Genomic DNA, 23,131 nt, shown 5'->3' with positions numbered 1-23,131 from the left:
CAAAAAATACGTGTGCGTGTATACCGGGGTGCGCGGGAAGTCTAACACGCGATTTCAGCAGGGTACGTGCATCACAGGGGTTCGCGTGAAGTTATTCACGCGATCGGGCCTGGGGGAGCGGGCTACGTGTATTTCAGGGGTTCGCGTGAAGTTTCTCACGCGATCGGGCCTGGGGGAGCGTGCTACGTGTATTTCAGGGGTTCGCGTGAAGTTTCACACGCGATCGGGTCTGGGGGAGCGGGCTACGTGTATTACAGGGGTTCGCGTGAAGTCCCTCACGCGATCGGGCCTGGGGGAGCGTGCTACGTGTATTTCAGGGGTTCGCGTGAAGTTTCACACGCGATCGGGCCTGGGGGAGCGGGCTACGTGTATTACAGGGGTTCGCGTGAAGTTCCTCACGCAATCGGGCCTGGAAGAGCGGGCTATGTGTATTCCAGGGGTGCGCGGGAAGTTCCACACGCGAATAGCCTGGGCGCGTGTATTTGAGGGGTGCGCGGGAAGTTCCACACGCGAATAGCCTGGGCGCGTGTATTTGAGGGGTGCGTGGGAAGTTCCACACGCGAATAGCCTGGGCGCGTGTATTACAGGGGTGCGCGGAAATTTCCACACGCGAATAGCCTGGGTGCGCGTGTATTTCAGGGGTGCGCGGGGAGTTCCACACGCGAATAGCCTGGGTGCGTGTATTTCAGGGGTGCGCGTGAAGTTCCACACGCGAATAGCCTGGGCGCGTGTATTTCAGGGGTGCGCAGGAAGTTCCACACGCGAATATCCTGGGTGCGCGTGTATTTCAGGGGTGCGCGGGGAGTTCCACACGCGAATCGCCTGGGTGCGTGTATTTCAGGGGTGCGCGGGAAGTTCCACACGCGAATAGCCTGGGCGCGTGTATTTCAGGGGTGCGCGGGGAGTTCCACACGCGAATAGCCTGGGCACGTGTATTTCAGGGGTGCGCGGGAAGTTCCACATGTGATTTGACAGTGTGGGTCCTCCCAGGTGTACCCTGTACACCCTCCACGGCCCTTGCAGGCAGCCCACACCACAGGGGACTACCCTGCATCCCTGGTCATGTTCCGCAGGCAGCCCACCCAACATGGGCATGCCCCCCAGCAAAGGCACATGTCTCCTTGAACTAATGAACACCAACTCATGTCCCCTTGCACCCCCACCCCCCAGCACTGTTGGGCACCTGCCAGCAGGCCCCCACCCATGTCCAACTCATGTCTCCCACCACCCCCACACCCCAGCCACCAGGGGCACCCTCCACCAGGCCCCCACTCATGTCTCCCACCACCCCCACACCCCAGCAGTGCAGGGGCACCCTCCACCAGGCCCCCACTCATGTCACCCACCACCCCCACCCCCCAGCCACCAGGGGCACCCTCCACCAGGCCCCCACTCATGTCTCCCACCACCCCCACACCCCAGCAGTACAGGGTCACCCTCCACCAGGCCCCCACTCATGTCTCCCACCACCCCCACACCCCAGCAGTGCAGGGGCAGCCTCCACCAGGCCCCCACTCATGTCACCCACCACCCCCACCCCCCAGCACTGTGGGGCACCTGCCAGCAGGCCCCCACCCATGTCCAACTCATGTCTCCCACCACCCCCACACCCCAGCAGTGCAGGGGCAGCCTCCACCAGGCCCCCACTCATGTCACCCACCACCCCCACCCCCCAGCACTGTGGGGCACCTGCCAGCAGGCCCCCACACATGTCCAACTCATGTCTCCCACCACCCCCACACCCCAGCAGTGCAGGGGCAGCCTCCACCAGGCCCCCACTCATGTCACCCACCACCCCCAACCCCCAGCACTGTGGGGCACCTGCCAGCAGGCCCCCACCCATGTCCAACTCATGTCTCCCACCACCCCCACACCCCAGCCACCAGGGGCACCCTCCACCAGGCCCCCACTCATGTCTCCCACCACCCCCACACCCCAGCAGTGCAGGGGCACCGTCCACCAGGCCCCCACTCATGTCTCCCACCACCCCCACACCCCAGCCACCAGGGGCACCCTCCACCAGGCCCCCACTCATGTCTCCCACCACCCCCACACCCCAGCAGTGCAGGGGCACCGTCCACCATGCCCCCACTCATGTCTCCCACCACCCCCACCCCCCAGCACTGTGGGGCACCTGCCAGCAGGCCCCCACACATGTCCAACTCATGTCTCCCACCACCCCCACACCCCAGCAGTGCAGGGGCAGCCTCCACCAGGCCCCCACTCATGTCACCCACCACCCCCACCCCCAGCCACCAGGGGCACCCTCCACCAGGCCCCCACTCATGTCTCCCACCACCCCCACACCCCAGCCACCAGGGGCACCCTCCACCAAGCCCCCACTCATGTCTCCCACCACCCCCACACCCCAGCCACCAGTGGCACCCTCCACCAGGCCCCCAACTCATGTCTCCCACCACCCCCACACCCCAGCAGTGCAGGGGCACCGTCCACCAGGCCCCCACTCATGTCTCCCACCACCCCCACCCCCCAGCAGTGCAGGGTCACCCTCCACCAGGCCCCCACTCATGTCTCCCACCACCCCCACACCCCAGCAGTGCAGGGTCACCCTCCACCAGGCCCCCACTCATGTCTCCCACCACCCCCACCCCCCAGCAGTGCAGGGGCAGCCTCCACCAGGCCCCCACTCATGTCACCCACCACCCCCACCCCCCAGCACTGAGGGGCACCTGCCAGCAGGCCCCCACACATGTCCAACTCATGTCTCCCACCACCCCCACACCCCAGCAGTGCAGGGGCAGCCTCCACCAGGCCCCCACTCATGTCACCCACCACCCCCACCCCCCAGCAGTGCAGGGTCACCCTCCACCAGGCCCCCACTCATGTCTCCCACCACCCCCACACCCCAGCAGTGCAGGGTCACCCTCCACCAGGCCCCCACCCATGTCCCCCTGCCCCCAGGTCCTGACGATACACAATCATGGCAGTAATGGGCAGCATACCCAGCACAAACACCCAGGCAAGGATTGCATCCACCCACATAGTGAATGCAATTACATGACACAACCCCAATGGCAAGTATGTAAATGAACACATGTCCGTCACACACACATACACAATGGCTGCAAGTGAATGTCAAAACCCATATCATGACATGTATGAAACCAAAGACAAAATAAGACAAGTGGAAGTAAAAATAAAAAATGTATTAAAGATTAAAAATAAGTAAACAAATCAAACATACAACTATGTGGATAACAAAATAAATGGTCCATGTTGGAGAACAAAAGTAAAAATCAAAAAACGAAAAAGGAATAAAAAAACAAATGTTGACCAAAGCAATATCAAGTAGAAGCAAAAGAATGAAAAACCATTTCCACATGGTGAACACAATAATGAAAAAAAGAAAATTTTCCTTCAAAAAACAAACTAAATACAGGAATGTACCAGGGTCCATGAGCCCAACACCATAAAGGAAACCTACTACTACCTAATGAAAAAAATATATACACAAAAGTGGCCATTGTCCGAGCGGTCCAAAATAATAAAAACAAATAAAGGAAACCTAACACTAACTAACTATATAACTATATACAAAGGCAGCGGGCAAGTCCTGCGGCTCACTTGTTGATGTTGCTGGCCAGGGCATCATCGAACTCCATGTCGATGTCCTGGAGGCGGGACTCTGTCCTGGCCCCGAGGTCTCGCAGGGATAACCCCATGTTCAACTCAAACTCCCTGCGAGCTTCCTCGAGGCACTCAGCCCGCCTCAACGCCTGACGCATGGAGAACTCCGCCCTGACCATGGCGAGCCGCTCCTCTTCCGCCCGCTGCCGCTCCGCACCTATCCGCTGGACCAACTGCTCCCACACGGAAGACACCACCATCCCAGGGTTGCCCTGCCCTCCGGCCGATGCCTGCCCCTCTGATCTTGATGGCCCCGAGCCATGATGCCTCCCACGTCGAGCCCGCTGCTGCCTCCGACGCCACTGCCTCTGCCAGCACGACGGCATCCAGGCTGATGGAAACCACCGACGCCGTCGTGCATGTGCCCTGCCTGATGATGCTGTCACATCTTCCATCTGCTGGGGTCCAGTTGCTGTGTTGTCCACCCCTGCTGGACCTCCGACTCCCAACTGTGGCAGGGATGGGATCCCCACCGAGCTGGCTGCATTGGTCGGGGCAGGTCCACAGGGGGCCCTGGTGGCATCTGGGCTGGAAGACGGCAAGGGGAACGACTGGTGGATAGCCTGCACAGAGGAGGAGAGGGCCGCCACATTGGCCAACACATGCAGGAAACCCCCGAACATGGCCGATCCCAATTGGGCCACGTCGGCACGGTGCACTTCGTGATGACGTGCGTGCTCCTCCCGGGAAGCACGCACGGCATCACGAATCACAGCCGTGCGCATCGCAACCCCAATCAGGACCTTCTCCGCAAGGCCAGGGGTTCCCACGTCCGCAGGTGGAGGGGAGTCAGGTGACATGGACATCCCCTCTACCTGCGGACAGGCCTGGGACGGGGCATCCCTGCTGGTGCATGGTGGTGCACTCACAGGGTCAGGGACAGCGACATGCACAGGCCCCTCCACGGTGACCTGTGCTGCCTCCTGCCCCTGGCCCTGGACTGCACCACTTGCACCAGCAGGGATGCCCCCACCAGGCCCCATGTGTGCCCCAGTGGCGGCCTCCTCCTCCTCTGTGCAAACCACCAACCTGGATGGCTCCTCACCGTCTCCCACCGTAGCAGGCCCCTGTGGGGGCTCACCCACCCCTTCCGCTGCAGCCGTGGGGGCATCCCCGCCGCCTTGCTCCACAGCGCCGTCTCCGCCCTCTTCTTCACTAGCCGCTGCGTAGAGGGAGACAAAGAACACAAGCATCAGGGCACTGTACAATGGTCCCCTAGACAGGAAGCAATAGCAGATGAGCACCACTGTCAAAGTACACTTCCATCATGTCCCTCCACAACACATGGGTCAGTCCAGGCAAAACACACACAGTAACAGGCATGGTGCATGCCATGGACATTTCCATGCATGTCCAATGGACTCTTGAAACATTCAATGATATGTAACTCACATGCATCATGGCTCATGCCTATCACATGCACACACTTCACCTCAGTCACATCCATCTGGCCCCAAACACACCAAACACAGCGGATACAAGGGTAATTTGGCTGCTTCACTGAATCTGTGCATTGTCACACACATGTGTCATGCATCCATGGCATGCACAAGTCACAGACACGCAGGTCAGGCACACAGACATGGCTACCATATATGTACCTGGCATCAGCACCCATCTCTCACCCCCACCCATGTCCAGGTACAGAGACTGGCATGCTCTCATGTTCAAAATCTGCATAGGGCTCCCCATGCGGCATTTCAACACATGCAACAACCATGTGGATCACACATCACTGGTCGCACATGCATTACCATGATGTCCCTGCACACATACATGCATACATGGCCTATGGCACACATACAGGCAAGTATCATAGAACCAGCACACCGCAACATGCCCTGTCTCACACAGTAATGTTTGGACACTTACCGCTCAACTCCAGACGGGCCTCCCTCTCAAGGATCTGGGCGTGGAGCGCTGGGTGTACGCGTTCCAGGACCCTCATCTGGATGGAACTCATGCGGCCCCGGCCCCCCTCCACGAGGCGCCGGGCCTTCACAAGGGTCCTGGACCTCAAGTCCTCCCAGCGCTTCTTGATCTTCAGGACGTCGCGGGTTGCCACCCCCTCCGCGTTGATGGCAACCACACAGTCGGCCCAGATCCTCTGCCGTCCTTCCTTGCTGGCGCGGGACGATCCAAAGAGGGCATCATACTGCCCCAGGACATGCTCCACCAGGACGCCAACTTCGGTGACAGTGAAGCTGGTGCCCCTCTGCCCCTCTGGCCTGGGGTTGCCACTGGTGCCAGATGTGGAAGTGCCCGACATGGCAACCAAAGAGGCAGGTGTGGGTGGGCAACTGGGTCCTGGGGCTGGGCTGTGGAGCGATGTAATCCCAGTCGGGAGTCTTCAGTTCCAGCAGGGGTGGACACAGCAACTGGACCCCTGCAGATGGCTGATGTGCAGGCACCAAATGGCAGGGCACGGTGGCAGCAGGCAGGCAGGCAGCAGCAGATGGCACGTGGGAGGCTGCTCGGGGCACTGGGGGGCAGTAACTCGGCCTTCTGGGCAGGAGCGTGGTCTTCCGTGTGTTTTCGCGTGGCCAGCTTGATACGGAGTGATTTGGCACGTGAAAATCCTGCACGTCAGCGTGAAATCCGAGGAAAGGCCCTTAGCGCGTAAGCGCGTCAGCACGCATACGCGATTCTATTGGACCAGAGTCCCTCAGCGCGTAAGCGCGTCTGTGACGTGACCCGCACGGGTGTTCCCCACTCAGCACGTGATGACGGGGCACACGTGGAAATACTGCACGTCAGAGTGTCATCGCGTGTAATTGGACAAAAGTGCGCGTACACGCGATTGGCCTATGTACGTGTATTTAATGAGTGCGCGGGCACTTACACACGCAAGTACGTCAGCGAACCTGTATCCCGTGGTGCGTGTGAATTTCCACACGCTATTGGACTGGGAACTGGATTCCAGGGGTGCGCGGGTCACACGCTGTATCCCGTGGTGCGTGTGAATTTCCACACGCTATTGGACTGGGAACTGGATTCCAGGGGTGCGCGGGTCACACGCTCGCCAAGAACACGCGCAAAGCATAAATTTGCGGACTTTAACAATAACAAGCTCAGACGCCAGGATGAACATACCGTTCCTAGCAGCAGTGGCAGTGGGCTACCAAAGGAGGAGGAGGAGGATAGTCAGGGCCAGAATATTCACACCCAGAACCAGCCTTTTCGGGATGCCTGATGACCAGGTGTATGGGAGGTACAGGTTTCCACCACACATTATACTGGACCTGGTGAGTGAGTGGGAGGATGACCTCACATCACCCACCCTGTGCTCCCAAGCACTCAGCCCCCTGGAGAAGGTCCTCAATGTACTGCACTTCTTAGCCACTGGATCATTTCAGCGGACAAGTGCCATAGTGGGTGGGGTGTCACAGGCCACCCAGTCACGCTGCCTACACCAGGTCTTGAACATCATCACTGCACGCCCATCAGTCCGCAGGCACATATACCTGCCCAGAACACCTGCAGAAAGGCATGCTGCCGCCCTGGATTTTTACGCTGTGGCACGATTCCCCAAAGTGCTAGGTGCCATCGACTGCACCCATGTGGCTCTACGTCCCCCCAGGGCATCTGAGCACATCTATAGGAACCGCAAGCACTGGCATTCCATCAACGTGCAGGTAGCATGTAATGCCAAGGGAATCATCACCTCAGTATATGCCAACTATCCCGGCTCCACCCACGACAGCTTCATTTACCGAATGTCCACCCTAAGCCGGGACCTAGAAGCTGGGCGGCATGGCGATACATGGCTGCTTGGTGAGTATGTATGCCACTGCACATGCATGCATGTTGGCTACTGAGCAAGGTCACAACCCCACCAATGATACCAATCACCACCTCCACAGGGGACAGTGCCTACCCTCTCAGCCCACACATGATGACGCCAATTCGGAACCCCACCACGCCACCCCAGGTAAGATATAACACAGCCCACATTACAACCAGGGGCATAGTGGAGCGCACCTTCGGAGTGCTAAAGTCACGCTTTCGCTCCCTTGACCGTTCTGGCGGGCAGCTGTTATACGCTCCCCCAGTAGTGTGCAGGATCATAGTGGCAGCATGTGTCCTGCACAACGTTGCAACACGCCGGGGCCTGGCCGTGGACATGGTGGTGGCCCCACATCCCCAACCACATGCACAGCCGCTGCGCATGGGAGGGGAAAGGGCACGGGGGAGGCAGCCCGTACACAGCTAGTGGCTAATTACTTCACATAGAAATCACACCCCTGTGCAGTGCACACTGCCCTGCCACATTCCATCTGACAATCAATGATGACTCAACCTGACACTGATCCTGAATGTCTGGAGAATGAACCGGGAATACCATGTCAGCCTGAGATTGTTCACCTGGAAGTGTCACAATGTGTGCATCCCTACCCACACCGACACCACCAATGCAGTTTTGTGAAGTTACACATTGAAGCAGCTAAAATGAATACCCACTTGCAAAATGCAACAAGAGGACAGTGCCATGTCAGCCAACCCAACCCCAGCACCGCCACACGACACACCGTGCCATGTCATGCTAATTGCAGGTAAACAAAGTAATCCCCACAACATGACATCAGTCTCACTATGTACAGTGTCCCTATTAGAAACCTGCAACACCTGAAATGCTCACAGCAATGCCGGACCAACAACATACTTGAGCATGTACTACCATTAACATGACATCACAAATGTTACATATTAGTAGTCTCACCACCTGGAAATGCCTGCACTCCCACCACTACCAACTGTGCAGTGTTGTCGCCATGTAGAGTTGTAGGTGCACTGCTGCCAACATGGACCCCATCTCCAGACTAGAGGTCCTTGTGTGGACATGAGGAAGGGACCTGCAAATTGGGAGGTAGACACAGAAGAAGAGTTACACATCAATGCAACATGCAGTGTACAACACAACAGCAATATGCACTAGGAATGTATACACAGTATTGACTACAGACTGGCCACACAGCTCATGGGAGTCCAACGTCACTGTGTAATTCACTGTCACTTGGGCACACCCTTTGCAAGCCCATGGAAACGGGAAGCAGGAGGGGTGTGTGTGACTCAAACCCAAGCATCTGAACCAAATACATTACAAGCCTGCATGTGCCCAGCCACAATGCAGCGTATGCCCACAGGAACCACGGAAGCCAACAGATCGTCCCAAAAAAATTGGGAATAAAAGAAATCAAAATAAAAATAAAAATAAGAAACAATCAAAAATGGCCATTGATGGGCCCGGGGGGGTTGGGGAGGCCACCCAGGAGGTCCGAGGACAGGATGCACACCAGAACCCACCTGCGTGGATCCTGGGAAGATAACACACCTCCATGGGCTCATGGCCCACACGGCTACCCTATTGTGGGAGTATCACTGCTGTCGCTATTATCACCCTGTGCAGCTGCATCCGGAGGTAGTTGCACTATGGGAGGCAGCCCACGCAAGGCCCTAGTCTGCTCCTCCATGGCTGCAAGCATGCGGGTGTGGTAGGTCTGGTTCTGGAGGATGAGTGTGCGGAGGTCCCCATGCAACAACTCACGGGATGCCCGGACCTCCGCCCTCGTTGCCTGCATCTCAGCTGAGAGCGTACGGGTGAGACGCTCCAGCTGCTGTTCTGTCCTTTGGTGTGTTGAAGCCTCAAGCTCAACAAGAGTCGTCCTGAGGTGAAGGAGCTCCTTCCTCAGGGCTTCCCTGTGGCCCTGGGACTCAATGGAGATGGCCTCCTGCAGAGTCGCCAGTGCCGCCCGCCTGTCCCTGTTGGACCCCAACATGTCCTCCCTGTGTGACTGGCAGATGGAGTCGGTTGCCTGCTCTAGTCGCTCCATCAGCCTTTCTGGGGGGACAATGGAAGTGGCCACCCTATCCATGGCCTGAGCCATCATCTCGGATGATGCAGCCTGTTGGGTTGCCATACCGTAAATGGATTGCTCCCATGCGGTATTGCTGGGTGGCGTACGGCCACCACGTCGGCGGGCACCACACCTGTCTGGGGCAAGGCGAACTGCGCCTTGCTGTGCCGGCACTGCCTGAGGCTGCAGGACTGCATTCCCCCTCTGATCTGCTGGCCCAGGAACAGGATCAGATGTCGCGGAGTGTGACCCTGCATCCGTAACCACCGAAGGCATAGCTGCCAACACTGACATCCCCATGGAGGGTTCTGACCCTGGTGCAGGTGGGTGAGACAGAACAGAATCCCTCCCTGGAACACTCACCTGCGACGGCACGTAGGTCTCATCCGAATCAACACCTGAGTACAGCTCGGGGGAGGTGCAGCCAGAGACACCCCTTGAGAGCACGACCTGCAGCACTTGTGGGTTCTCCCCCACCACCACACCACGTCCCTCACTGGTGGTTGGTCGGCCCTCGGACCCCTCCTGGGTCTGCACCATCTCCACAACCCCAGCAGTATCAGGTGCGTCTTCCCCTGCAAAGACATGAAAACAAAGAAATGGAAACAGGCATTAGCACCATGGCACACAATGAGGGCTGAGAAGCAAGAGAAACAGTACTTGATTGACACATGTCCCACATGACTAAAACCCTCCCATGCATGCACCCTCACTGCGTATGAAGTGCAGGCAAATGGCACACACTGATGACACCAAGATGGAAGATGAACACATTTTCTGCATGCTGCCTGGCAGTGGCATCACACATTGGCCTGTGATTGCCAGGTGAAACACACATGCCATCACACAGATGGCATGTACCATTGCTATTGAGTGAAGATGGAGAGGAGGGCAGCACCTATTCATTCAGTCCAGTTCCCGCATGTAATTGCTTTTCTAATTCTAACAGGTCAGATTTTTCACCTGGAGCTGCCAGTCTGAAATGGTCCAATTGCACAGGGACATGTGTGTACAAATGATATCCAGGTAACAAAGTCACTCCACTTTACCATACCCATGTCAGACATGTGACTAGTGGACAGCGACATGCCTAGTGAAAGTGGTGGAATGCAAACAAACTGACTGAATGAACAGTGAAAAATAAGCAAATATGTTGTGGCAAGGTGACACTTCAAGGGCAACTGGCGTGCAGTTGGGCTAGATGTCTACTGTTGGCAGAAGGGATACTGCTATGGCCAAATGCAGCTGCGCAGGAAGTATTGCATGAAGCACATGGCTGACCCATACGACTCAGGCGCACACACTCTCACCTGGCACACAAACAGAAGCCCTCACACACACACCATGCACATGGATGACACACACATGCATGTGCACTCACCGGACAATGCCTCGTAATCAGCCAGATTTCCCACGCCTTGGATCTGTTCCTCCGTGACGTAGGTCCCAGCGACTGACTCATGTGGAGTGAGTTCCATGTCTACTACTGGAGACCCACCTCCAGTCACTAGAGTTGCGGCATGACTTGAGGCCAGCTTACTCTTTGCCCTGCGCTTTAGGTCATTCCAGCGCTTATAGCAATCATTGGCTGTGCGCCTCACAATTCCAAGGGCACTTACGATGTCCGCAACGGTCTGCCAGTGTGCCTGCCGTTGTGCAGGTGTGGTCTTGGATCCTGCAACAATGACCATCTCGTTGTCATGTCCGGACACATACTCGACAAGTGCATTCAGTTCGTCATCCGTGAAGCTGGGCTTCCTGGACGGGCCGGACTGTGTAGCCGTGTCTGGGGCATCAGCCTGTGCCGGACGAGCATTCTTCCTCTTCCGCTTGGAAGGTGGTGGTGATCCTGAGTGTCCTGCGCCGCTCTGGACACTAGGGGCAGGAGCCCTGGTGGACTCTGTATCAGGAGTGTGGGATTGCACACTCAGCATGGGAGTTGGTGCAGGCATTGGCTCTAGTGTGATGGTGTCAGGGGGAATGTCAGCAGCATGGACTAGGACCGACACTGTCCTGGCTGGGTGTGTGAGGGCTGGGGTGGATGGAGCCGCAGCTGCCCCTGCAGCCTCTCCATCCTGCCTCCTTGGTGCAGCAGATGACCTTGCTGCCCCAGATCCACGTGGCATGATGGCATCAATGTGCACCAGCGCACGTGTCGTAGCCCTGCTGACCTGGAAGTCAGCCATGGAGTCAGCCAGGTCTGGTGCCACAATGGGCTGGTCCAACAAGGGCTGAGCATGGATGGTGTCAGCCACATCAGCCTCAATGGGAGGGGGGCAGGGGGGGGATTATGGGTGCCCGTGACTGGTCCTCCACACATGGGGGGACAGGCTCACCCTGCAAGTTACGACCACGTCCCCTACCGGATCCACCACGGCCACCACTTGTGGCTCTTCCACCTTTGCCACCCTTACGGAATCCTCGCCTCCCAGCCATGGCACTGATGTTAATGTGCGTATGGGAGTGGATGTAGACTATTGTCCTGGGCAATTGGGGGTCAAAGGGGTTGGGTACCAGATGGTAATTGTACCCTAGTGCTCTAGCAAGGCTGAATGTAACCCCTGGGGAAAGATGACGGGTCACGCAACGCACAGGAGGCCCAAAAAAGGGAGATGACGTGCACGCAACCCCTCCTAGACCACGTGTGCAGAAAGAAAAACCTGCACTACGCTGTGGCACCCAGAAACACAAGAATGAACGTATGCGTGTCACACGCAGCCTAGAATGACCTCTGAAGGGGTAGGCTACACACGGGGCAAGCACAGATGTTAGATACGTGCGTGACTCACCGTCTGCCTGGTAAACGAGCGTGTAAAAGGAGCACGTTTGGTTGGCAACACCCCCGCCAAAAGAAGATTTGTACGCTGTCTGAGGAGACAGGACAACAGTAGAAGGGAACACTGTTTGAGGGAACAGGCCCAGGTAAACCAGTAAAAGCGAAAGAAGAGAAAAAGCTGTCAGAGGTAACAGGGAATACGAACTTGAAACGCCGTGAAGTAAATCGCTTGTGAAACGACAAGAAGTACAGAATGCACCCACTCGCTCTCCACGAAAAGCACGTACAAGGAAGTGGTGTTCTACGCGTACCTTTTATACAGGCCCACACGTCCAGCGTCACTTACGCGGCGTGTACGCGCTAGGGCCATTTCCACCAATTACACGCTTTGTCACTTCTGCGTGTAGGGACATTTCCTCCAATTACACGCTTTGTCACTTCTGCGTGTAGGGCCATTTCCACCAATTACACGCTTTGTCACTTCTGCGTGTAGGGCCATTTCCACCAATCACACGCGATGAGACTCTGACGTGCAGTCTTTCCACGTGTGCTCTGTCATCACGTGCTGTGTGGGAAACACCCGTGCGGGTCACGTCACAGACGCGCTTACGCGCTGAGGGCCTTTGGTCCAATAGAATCGCGTATGCGTGCTGACGCGCTTACGTGCTAAGGGCCTTTCCTCGATTTTCACGCTGACGTGCAGGATTTTCACGTGCCAAATCACTCCGTACCAAGCTGGCCACGCGTAAGCACACGGAAGACCACGCTCCTGCCCAGAAGGCCGAACTACTGCCCCCCAGAGCCCCGAGCACGCTCCCACCTACCATCTGCTGCTGCCTGACTGCCTGCTGCCCACGTGTACTGCCATTTGCTGCCTGCACATCAGCCAGGGGTGCTGTTGCTGTGACCACCCCTGCTGGTACCGAAGACTCCCGACTGGAATTCCATCACTCCACAGCCCAGCCCCAGGACCCAGTTGCCCACCCACTCCTGCCTCTGGGGTTGTCATGTCGGGGCAAACACCATCTGTGACCACTGACAACCCCCGGCCAGAGAGGCAGAGGGGCACCAGCTTCAGTGCCACCGAAGTTGGTGTCCTGGTGGAGCAAGTCCTGGGGCAGTATGATGCCCTCTTCGGAAGTTCCCGCGCCGACAAGGAAGGACGGACTCGGATCTGGACTGACATCGTGACTGCCATCAACGCGGAGGGGGTAGCAGTCCGGGACTTACAACATGTCAGGAACCGCTGGGAGGACTTCAGGTCCAGGACCCTGAACAAGGCCCGGCGCCTCTTGAAGGCAGCGGATGCCAAGGGGCGCCGGGGCCACTTGTCGGAAGAACAGATGGGGGTCCTGGAACGCATATCCCCAGCGCTCCACGTCCAGGTCCTGGAGAAGCAGACCCGTCTGGAGTCGAGCGGTGAGTGTACATGCATCCTGATTGTGAGCAGTGCGTGTGGTGATTATTCGGTATTGTGCAGGTTGCACATCTGTTTGTATGGGGTCGAGTATGGGTGGGGGTGTACATGGCCGTGGGGCTGACACATGCGAGGGCTGTAATGTGTGAGACATGGATGGTGCTTGTGTGTGTAGGCTTGCATGGCAAATGCAGTTGTGCGTGCACACATGTTTGTATGTATGTGTATGTAAGTAGACATGTCCGTGATGTCACGCATGTATGTTGTATTGGGCTGCATGTATGAGCACTGTGTACATGTGCATGTGTGTGTATTTGACAAGAGTGCAACAGTGATGCAACATGGATGCATGTGACTGCGGTATGTGTAAGCCTGATTGGCAGATGTGACATGGATGCCCGTCTGAACAGTGCGACACTTGGCAGAGGTGTAGACATGCATGCAAGTGTGGTGGTGTGTGTACATGTGTGGTGCACTTCCTGTGTTGCATGTGATGTCTGGGTCACCTTTGGCTGCTCATGCTGTTGTATGTGTATGGATGGTGGTGGCAGTTGCGATATGGCTGTGGTATGGCTCATGTGTGCGAGTTGCAATGACATGTGTGTTGGGGATTGTGATGACATGTCTGAGGTTTGCCAATGCCACTCATGTGCAACTGTCATGTGTGTATGTGTCCATTGTACAGTGCCCTGATGCCTGTGTTTTGTTTCTCCCTGTCTGCAGCGTCAACTGATGAAGAGGGCGGAGAAGGTGCTGTGGAGCACAGCGGCGGGGATCCGACCGCCAGCCGGAGACGCAAGGCCCGGCTCCCCTCTCGTGTTGTCATCTCGTCGGGGAGTGAGGAGTCCGGTGCCGCCTCCCAGGCCGCAGCTGCTGGGGGGATGTCCAAGAGGCGGAGGTTGGAGTTCGACTCCTCGGCAGCAGAAGGGGCAGCTGGGACCCCACAGGGCCCAACAGGGGAAGATGGCACGGAGTCATCCAGGTTGGTGGGGGGTCTGGTGGAGGAGGAGGCCGTGCAAGCACCAGAGACGGGGTCTGGAGGTGGGGATCCCACTGGTGCTAGTGGTGCAGTCCAGGACCAGGGACAGGAGGCAGCACAGGCCGCCGCGAAGGTGCCTGTGTGCAATCCTGTCCCCGATCCTGTCCCTGCATCATCTTGCACCAGCAGGGATGCCTACGTCCAGACCCGTTTCCAGGCAGGGGATGAGCTGATGTCAGCTGGCCTTCCTCTGCCTGCGGACGTGGCTATCCAGGTCCGGGTTGAGCATGTCCTGGCTGGTGTGGCGTTGCGTCAACGGGCCATGCGAGGTGACCTGCAGTCTTTTCATGGAGAGACTGCACGTCATCTCGAATGGCTTGTTGACCACGTCAGCCTGCTGGGACAGGTCACCCAGACCGGATTCCTCCGTCTGATGGGGCTTGTTCCGACCCCCTCCTCAACTGGACCCCCTACGCGCCAGTCGTCCTCTGTGCCATCTTCCCACCCATCAGTCACCTGGGTGCCCTGTGGAGCTGCCTCTGACAGTGCGGCCAGGCTGGTGGAGGAGGCATCCCTGCCACAGTCGGGAGTCGGACGTCCAGCAGGGGTTGCCACATCAACAACTGCACCCCAGCCGGCGGAGGATGTGCAGGCAGCAGGAGGCAGTGCACGGGCAGAGGCAGAGCAGCAGCAGCAACATGGTGGGAGCCATGAAGGCTCGGGGCCTTCGACATCGGAGGGGCAGGCATCGGCCGGAGGGCAGGAGGACCCAGGACAGAGAGTGTCTTCCGTGTGGCAGCGGTTGGGCTACGCCATAGGTGCGGAGCGGCGGCGGGCGGAAGAGGCGCGGCTCACAATGGTCAGGGCGGAGAACTCCATGCGGAGGGCCCTGAGGCGGGCCGAGTGCCTCGAGGCAATCCGCAGGGGGTTGGAGGAGGACACGGCGTCGTCCCTGCAGACCCTCTGGGCCATGGAACTGGACCGCCTCCGGAACATCAAACAGGATTTCGATGATGCCCTGGCCCGGAACACCACGGAGTGAGCCGCTGGACTTGCCCGCTGCCTTTGTATATAGTTCTTTAGTTTTAGGTTTCCTTTGTTTTTTCTTATGATTTGGAGTCGACGGACACTGCTCCACTTTTTGTATATAGTTGATATTTAGGTAGGTTTTTTAGGAGGTTTCCTTAGTTCAGTTGTGATGATGGACCCTTGTTATTTTTGTACATAGTTCTTTGTTGCATGGAGAGTTTTTACATTTCACTTTGGACAAAATTTTATGGATTTGATTTTCTACTTTTGTGTTTTTATGCGGACATGCAGCTTATTTTTTCACATTTACATTGTAGTTATTTTTCTTTCTTTACCATTCGTATTTTTGTCCAATACATTTTTTTTTCCATTGTTCACTGTGTGGTTTCATCTCATTGGTTTCATGCATGTCATGTTGTGTGTTTTCCCATTCAATTTGAAAATCTGTGTGTGACGGACATGGGTTCATTTGCTTCATGAACATTGGGGGTGTAAAATGTGTTTTCATTTCCATGTGGGTGAATGGGTTACTTGGTAGGGCTTTTTGGCTGTGGAGGCTGACCATTACGCACATGATTGGGGATTGTGAGGACCTGGTGGGGGCTGCACATGGTGGCAGGGGGGTGGGGGTGGTGGGAGACATGAGTGGGGGCCTGGTGGAGGGTGACCCTGCACTGCTGGGGGGTGGGGGTGCAGGGGGACATGAGTGGGGGCCTGGTGGAGGGTGACCCTGCACTGCTGGGGGATGGGGGTGGTGGGAGACATGAGTGGGGGCCTGGTGGAGGGTGCCCCTGAACTGCTGGGGGGTGGGGGTGGTGGGAGACATGAGTGGGGGCCTGGTGGAGGGTGACCCTGCACTGCTGGGGGGTGGGGGTGGTGGGAGACATGAGTGGGGGCCTGGTGGGGGCTGCCCATGGTGGCAGGGGGTTGGGGGTGCAGGGGGACATGAGTGGGGGCCTGGTGGAGGGTGACCCTGCACTGCTGGGGGTGGGGGTGGTGGGAGACATGAGTGGGGGCCTGGTGGAGGGTGACCCTGCACTGCTGGGGGGTGGGGGTGGTGGGAGACATGAGTGGGGGCCTGGTGGAGGGTGACCCTGCACTGCTGGGGGGTGGGGGTGCAGGGGGACATGAGTGGGGGCCTGGTGGAGGGTGACCCTGCACTGCTGGGGGGTGGGGGTGGTGGGAGACATGAGTGGGGGCCTGGTGGAGGGTGACCCTGCACTGCTGGGGGGTGGGGGTGGTGGGAGACATGAGTGGGGGCCTGGTGGGGGCTGCCCATGGTGGCAGGGGGTGGGGGTGGTGGGAGACATGAGTGGGGGCCTGGTGGAGTTTGACCCTGCACTGCTGGGGGGTGGGGGTGCAGGGGGACATGAGTGGGGGCCTGGTGGAGGGTGACTCCGCACTGCTGGGGGGTGGGGGTGCAGGGGGACATGAGTGGGGGCCTGGTGGAGGTTGACCCTGCACTGCTGGGGGGTGGGGGTGGTGGGAGACATGAGTGGGGGCCTGGTGGAGGGTGACCCTGCACTGCTGGGGGGTGGGGGTGCAGGGGGACATGAGTGGGGGCCTGGTGGAGGGTGACCCTGCACTGCTGGGGGGTGGGGGTGGTGGGAGACATGAGTGGGGGCCTGGTGGAGGGTGCCCCTGCACTGCTGGGGGGTGGGGGTGGTGGGAGACATGAGTGGGGGCCTGGTGGAGGGTGACCCTGCACTGCTGGGGGGTGGGGGTGCAGGGGGACATGAGTGGGGGCCTGGTGGAGGTTGACCCTGCACTGCTGGGGGGTGGGGGTGGTGGGAGACATGAGTGGGGGCCTGGTGGGGGCTGCCCATGGTGGCAGGGGGGGTGGGGGTGGTGGGAGACATGAGTGGGGGCCTGGTGGGGGCTGCCCATGGTGGCAGGGGGGTGGGGGTGGTGGGAGACATGAGTGGGGGCCTGGTGGAGGGTGCCCCTGCACTGCTGGGGGCTGGGGGTGCAGGGGGACATGAGCAGGTGTGCAGGGTAGTCCCCTGTTTTGTGGGCTGCCTGCTGGGGCCGTGGAGGGTGTACAGGGAACACCTGTGAGGACCCACCCAGCCTAATTGCGTGTGATAATTCCCGCACACCCCTGTAATACACGTACCTGGCCAAATCGCATGTGAGAATTCCCGCGCACCCCTGTAATACACGTACCCAGCCGAATCGCGTGTAGAACTTCCCGTGTACCCCTGTAATACACGTACCCAGCCAAATCGCGTGTGATAACTCCCACGTACCCCTGTAATACACGTACCCTGGCCAATCACGTGTAGAACTTCCCACGCACCCCTGTAATACACGTACCAAGCCAAATCGCGTCTGATCATTACCACGCACCCCTGTAATACACGTACCAAGCCAAATCGCGTGTGATCATTCCCGCGCACCCCTGTAATACACGTACCCAGCCGATTCGCGTGTAGAACTTCCTGTGTACCCCTGTAATACACGTACCCAGCCAAATCGCGTGTGATAATTCCCACGTACCCCTGTATTACACATGCCCTGGCTAATCGCATGTAAGACTTCCCGCGTACCCCTGTAATACACGTTCCCTGGACAATCCCGTGTTGAACTTCCCGCGTACCCCTGTAATACACGTTCCCTGGACAATCGCGTGTTGAACTTCCCGCATACCCCTGTAATACACGTTCCCTGGACTATCGCGTGTTGAACTTCCCGCGCACCCCTGAAATACACGTACCCTGGCAGCCTGGCTAATCGCGTGTATAACTTCACGCGTACCCCTGATATGCACGTTACCCGCTTTGCGTTCCTTGTTTGGCAGCCCTGTAAACTGGTCCAGGGTTAGCGCAGCCCTTTGCGATGATTTAGCGATTTTGATGGCTTTTCCTTGCGTGAGGGCGTTCTTGGGGGCGTTACTGGCGCTGCTGCAGGGTCGCTGCGATACTCTGCGCCACGGCTGGTTTGGGAGCCTAAAATCCATGAATACGCTGTGCGCGGAAATCGGTTTTAGCGCACGTGCCTGGCGCAGACAATCGCACGCGGACACTCTGCGCCAGCCGCTTGCGACACTTTTCTGCGAAATTCTATGAATTACCCTGTTAATCTTTTAAAATGTTCAAAGGTTTTTGTGGATCTCTGTGTCCTGCAGTTATGCCATTGTGGGAATGATTTAACATCAATCCCTGAAATGACAAAGGTACTATCCATTGTATTTGGCCTGTCACCGATTCTCTGATCATCAGTCCGTCTTGTAATCTAATTTTATTTTTGTTTTTAATAACACTATCGATTCCTATTTCCCTTTGCAGTCCTCTTGAGTCAGAGGATTTTGTTCTGTGTCTAGCAAATGTTTCTAAAATAGGCCTAGAATAAGGTCTTCCACTTTGATCAGGTCCTTCTCTGGAGTATCAAAATTCCATTGTGCCACAGGCTGCTCAACTGCTTTTGGAGTCTTGGAGCACGTTATCATATCTATCTGTATTTCACCAAGCAGGTGTTCAATAGGAAATATTTACCCCATTACAGCTCCAATTTTGGCTAACTGATCTGCTTTATCATTTCCCCCCCTTATCCTCACCTGGTGTTTTCAAATGACCACATATTTTCCTCCAATGGATTATCAGATCATTTTCTGATACAAGCTTGTCTATAGATTGAATCATCTTGCCATGTCACGACAGACCTAATTCCAGAGGAGGAGGTATCGCCATTATCTACAAATGCGGCCTTGCCATGAGACTAGCGACTCAGATCGACATCACTCTCTGTCAAAATGCCCTTAACTAAGGCCCGAACCCTGAACATACATTTGATGTACCGTCCTCCAGGTCCACCTGGAACCTTCGTGGATGACATTAACTCTATTCTAACTAACAAACTCAAAAGCTCCACCCAAGTACTCTTACTGGGAGACATGAATATGGGTTACAATGACCAATCTGACCAGCCTGCCATAATTACAGCCAACACCTTATCAGAATTTGAATTACCCAAAGATTTAACACTGCCCCTCATAACAAAGGCAGAATACTCGACTGGGTGGCAGACCACAACTGCCAGGCCAATATCCTTTCCACCATACCAGTAGCCTGAACGGACCATCATCTTGTGTCTTTTATGCTCTCTACCAATATACCTCCACCAAGTATGACGCTCAGGTCCCCACCTACATTAACCATAAATAACAAGAGTATTACTTTGGAAAGGCTTATCCTGATTTTACTCCCCACTCTTAAGTCACTCCCTGACAACACCAACCCTGAGAGTTTGGTTGAAGAATAAAATAAAATCTTGATCACCTCCTTGGACCAGTTCACCCCCGCCACATTAAGATGAAGCAAGCAGAAAACTCATCTGAACAAACGGCTCACACCTTTTCTAAAAAACTTAAGACAACAAAAAAGAAACTGTGAAACCACCTGGACAAAACATCCTTCTGAAGCCAATAAACTCAAACTTACCCAACTGTCTTCCCACTACAAAAAAGAAATATGCCAAGCTAAACGAATATCCTTTGACTCACGCATATCAAACGCCAAATCCAACACAAAGGAACTCTTCACTATTCTTAAAGAAATAAAGACTCTTATAGCACCACCTGACACATGCTTGAGAGATAAAAAATGGTGTGAAGATATCCAAAATGCCTTAGCCAACAAAAATATATTCTTTAAAAATATATACATACAATAACTACTTTGCAAAAGAAAATTTAATGTAAACGAACCACCTTAAATTACCCCCATTCCTCCATCGCTACGGATAAGGCCACCATAGACTAATCCACGCGATTCAACTTTACTAAGGTCTCTACTCTTGAAGTGGAAAGAATTATTCTCTCCCTTAAACCCTCAAATTGTCAGGGAGATCTTTGCCCGGCACAGCTTATCAAGGATGCTGCCCGTGACCTTCACCACTGGCAGCATTCCTACCTACCTTAAACAATCCTGGGTACTCCCATTATTAAAAAAAACGACCCTCGACCCTTCTATTCCAACCAACTATAAACCCATTACCATGGTGCCTTTCCTTCTAAAAATCCTGGATAAGGTAGCGTATACTCAAATTCAAAAACATCTCGAACAACAACACCTATTAGGAGCTAGGTAATCTGGCTTCCGCCCACAGCATGGCACAGAAACTGCCCTCATAGATCTGAAGACCCAAATCGATGAGCTCAAAGATAGTGGCAAATCAGCACTACTCCTCCTTCTAGACCTATCTGCTGCCTTCGACCTAGTCGACCATACTATCCTCTGCAACCATCTAAATACAGCAGCACATTTTTCTGATGACACTGTTATTTGGATTAGATCTTTCTTAAATGGCAGAACAATGAGGGTCTTATCGCCGCTAGCGGCTGCAGACCCCATACCTATCACTTGCGGTGTTCCTCAGGGTTCAAGTGTCTCGCCCACACTCTATAATATCTTCACCAAGCACCGTTTTGATGATCTGGACCATCTTGGTATCACCTACACTAACTATGCAGATGATACTCAGATCCTCCTCCCGCTTTGAGGGGATTATGAAAAGGATTTGGCCTTGGTGAATAGAGTGTATATCATTATCCAGGGATGGATGGCCAAACATGGTCTATGCCTGAATGATGATAAAACTGAACTCATCATCATGGGAACCCCATCTAATTTGAAAAAACTGGGCTCCAAATACTCATCATTCATTATCGATGGTAACACTATAAAAGTCGAACACAAGGTAAAAACACTTGGCCTTTACCTTGACTCAAACCTTTCTTTCACTAAACAGGTCAACTACCTAGCATCATTCACAGCCTACACGTGCAAACTTATACGCACCAGCAAACCGTTCCTCTCAGACCATAGCTGTATTACCCTAGCCAGAGCCCTTATCCTGTCACGCTTAGACTACTGCAATGCCCTCTACCTAGGATCCTCCAAAGACACCATAAAAAGAATTCAAATATTGCAAAATAATGCGTTAAGAGTGTCCCAAGGCATATCCAGAAGAGACCACATTTCAGAGATTTGTCGACAGAATAACTGGCTTCCAACCAATGATGAAATTCTCCTAAAAACCTTATCGCTCACTTATAAATCCCTTAACAATGCCGCACCCATATACCTGGCTGAGAGATTTCATAAGCAGACATCCTCGAGACCAGTAAGACTCATCAACAGAGATCGACTCTCCATACCTAGCTACAAACGCTCTACAATTGAAGGCAACAGCTTCCCGGTAAAAGCTGCCAAACTTTGGAACATGATGCCTCCCAGCCTAAGAATAGACCACACATACCACAAGTTCATATTGAATGCCATCACATGGCTAAAATCCAATAGCCAGCATCCATAACCACTACCCAGTGCTCTTACTGTTATAATAATATCTCCGCTAATAGCCGGACACTAGACTTATTCTTGTATATATTCTCTCAGGAACTTGTCCTCCTAATGTATATCATGCCTGTAAAATTGCCCTCTTTGTAAATATACCTGTAATCTATCTTTGTATGTATCTGATTACCTCTGTATAACTAAGCTTTGCATATAATTGTAACTGTTGCGCCCTGTTATCTCAGGGTATGAAGCGCATTATAAATAATAAACAAACAAACAAAGAAACAAGTGGCTTCTTGTTTTAGGTGAGCATGCCTTTCACTTTCCAGCCAGATAAATACTCTACAAAAATATTTTGTGCATAAACAGAATCAGTTACTAGAACTATTTCTTTGAATTTATTTTCTACTGCTGCCTTATAAATATCGGCCACTTGGCTACTTTTGGGACCTATCCTGATGCTTACTCTTAGAATGTTGTCACATTTAAACCATATGTTTCCCATTTCCGCTACTAGCTCTTTTTCTTTATAATTTTCTAAATGGTATGCGCATCCATCTACATACACAGTTGGTAAATCCTTACATGTTTCTTGGTTGAATGCTTTGTGTGGGTATTGCTCAAATTCATTCAAGCTTGTTTCTAGCTCAATATCATTAGGTGCACAATACGGCTGCACAATCCTGCAACTCTGCTAGTTCTTGAGCAACTGGGCTCTTTTTATTTTGTGCATATTTCACTTCACTGAACTGCTAATGTCCAGGAAGTAATTCTTGACCGGGCCAAATTCCCTGTTCCGAATCTCTTACTTTGCAGAAACTGCAGATGCTGGTGATTTGTTTCAATAATCACCCACTCCCCTTGAATTATGGGGTGGAAATGTTGTAACGCCCAGACAGTGGTCAGAAGTGCTTTTTAACATTGACTCTCCTCTGGGGTGCTGTAGCCCACCCTGCACATGGTGGCCCTCTGCCAACTATTATTTCATTTGTGCATTGTGTTTGTCGGTTATCTTCGCGGCACCGATGAAATCACCACACAGGCAGGGCCTTACATCATGGCCGCCCTGATTTCCTTCCCCAGCTGATGTTTGTGGCCTGAGCCTGTTCCCGGTCCCACTGGTGGCTA

Source organism: Ambystoma mexicanum, chromosome 5q (genome assembly GCF_040938575.1).
Source record: "Ambystoma mexicanum isolate Mex_15411 chromosome 5q, UKY_AmexF1_1, whole genome shotgun sequence".
In the NCBI taxonomy this organism is placed as follows: Eukaryota; Metazoa; Chordata; class Amphibia; order Caudata; family Ambystomatidae; genus Ambystoma; species Ambystoma mexicanum.
The sequence above is the reverse complement of the archived record's forward strand: the minus strand, read 5'-3'. Positions refer to the sequence as shown.